The following is a 2,462-nucleotide window of genomic DNA, read 5'->3' as shown; positions in this document are numbered from 1 at the left end:
GAGCATGTTTGGTGTGACGGGGGATTCGAACCCGCGACCCGCATATTGTGAGTCAAACTCCCTAACCACCTGGCCATACCGGGACATTCGCGCAAAACAAATAAACGACTATGCGTCACTAATTTTGCACTGATAGACTAGAGGGATGGCAACTCTTGTGAACAGCACCCATCGCTAACTCTTGAAGTACTTTTGTCTGTCCGAATAGTTTGATTTAATCGTCGCCCTCATAACACTTGTTTGTTTGTAATTAAGCACAAAGCTACACAATGGGCTATCTGTGCTCTGCCATCCACGGGTATCGAAATCCGGTTTCTAGTGTTGTAAGCCGCAGGCATACCGTTGTGCCACTGGGAGGCCCCTCATAAAGCACCTATATTCTGAAAGTGCAGAGCGAGATTTTTTTTTTTCGGTAATATGACCCGAACGCTGGACCCGCGAACTCGTAGATCCAGAGTCAGGGACACTAAACACTCCAGCATGTTTTTTTCAAGTTCATTATTATTTTGATTTATCACTCTTTTAATTCTAATTACACTTTTTTTATAAGCTTAGAATTAATTTCATAAGAATATTCAGCGCGCTTCCTGCAAAAATTATCAAAAAAACTTAACTCTTTCGCTGCCACGTTTATAGATAATAACTCTCCGGGTACCAGATTTACTCATTCATACATACATACATACATATGGTGCATAATTACTTATACGTCGCATATTACTTGCCATATCTGCCTGAAGTTTTTCAGATAAGTGAAATAGCTCACAGATGATAATATTCTCAGATTGTAAGAAGTATTGTTCAAAATAATTAATCTTGTAATTATCTACAAAATTTGCAGACTAATATGCAAAATTTATAATTTTTCTTAATTATAAAATGACTGGCTTTTGAAAACCTGTTTCTCAGAACGCTTACTTAATATAATTTTTTTCGTAATTATGACAAAAATACTAAGGCCACCTGGAATTTTGAACTACTGACCAGAGACAGCCAGCCAGCAGCACCCCACCATCTATACATGGAATATTTTGTGGTGTTGCACAGCCTCGCCAACTTCAAAAAGCTTTATTAGAAGGCTAACCCGCTCTCCTTAAGATAACTTCTTGGTATACAGCTGCTTTTCCCTTTATTAAGCGCATATCACACATATTTCTCAGGAGCTGCTTAATGTATTTCTGTTATTGTTTAAATTTTGATTGTTGTTTTCCCTAAGTAATATGAATCATTCTTTCATTAAAAGTATTAAACTTTCATTGGAATCATTAATATTTACTTACAAAAACAAAAGGCTCATCACCTAGTCCTGAGATTCTTTATCGAGCATACTTAGCTTGTACATTCTGCGTACTTTATTTGCTTATTTTTCTTTCATTTTGATCTTTGAAATAATAATGTCATTATATAAACATTTAGTTGTTGTCTTAACATTTCATTTATTTATGTTTAAATATTTATAACTTTCCTCTTTTTTAAATCAAATTTTCTTATAATCTTTCACCAAAGTTTAACATTAACCTTTGATACAACCTTGACCTTTATTAATCTGAAGTTACATCACCCTCCGCTGCAGCCTTAACGTTTTCTCGTAAGTTAAGTAAATAAAACATTTTCGTTACCTTTACACGTATTATTTGTTATAGAAATATAATTAATTTTTAGATATATTGTTTACAGAAATTATAACGGAAAAACGCACCACGCTGATCACACACACTCAGCACATCGTACCTGTTTCTTTTACTGTCATATTATTTTACACATGGTTTGTTTGTTTGTAGTTAAGCACAAAGCTACACAAAGGGCTATCTGCGCTCTGCCCACCTTGGGTATCGAAATCCGGTTCCTAGCGTTGTATGTCCGCAGACATGCTGCTGTGCCACTAGGGGGCTTTACACATGAAAACACTACAGTGACATGCATTTATGTGATGTTTGTTGTATCTGTCAAGGTTAATGAAACACCACGAAAAACAACACACGACTGGTATACCGCGATACTGTATTTGTTTTTAACGCAAAACTACACAATGGGTTATCTACATGCTGTTCACCGCGGGGAATCGAACTTCGGATTCTAGCCTTGTAAGTATATAAACTTTCCGCTTACCCACTGCCAGGCTGCCGTGTTGAATAAAAATAATATGCCTTATCTAAAATACATGCAATTTTTTATATTGTTGTAACATGCTTCAGTGGAGTAAATTTTTTTGTTGTTAGAACAAAGCTACACAAAAGGCTATTTGTGCTGTAACATTATTGTTAGAACAAAGCTACACAAAAGGCTATTTGTGCTGTAACATTATTGTTAGAACAAAGCTACACAAAAGGCTATTTGTGCTGTAACATTGTTGTTAGAACAAAGCTACACAAAAGGCTATTTTTGCTCTAACAGCCACGGATATCGAAAACCAGTTTTTAGCGTTATAAGTCATTACACTTGTTTGTTTGTTTGTTTGTTTG

This window comes from Limulus polyphemus, unplaced genomic scaffold, assembly GCF_000517525.1.
Source record: "Limulus polyphemus unplaced genomic scaffold, Limulus_polyphemus-2.1.2 Scaffold4, whole genome shotgun sequence".
Classification (NCBI taxonomy): Eukaryota; Metazoa; Arthropoda; class Merostomata; order Xiphosura; family Limulidae; genus Limulus; species Limulus polyphemus.
The sequence above is the reverse complement of the archived record's forward strand: the minus strand, read 5'-3'. Positions refer to the sequence as shown.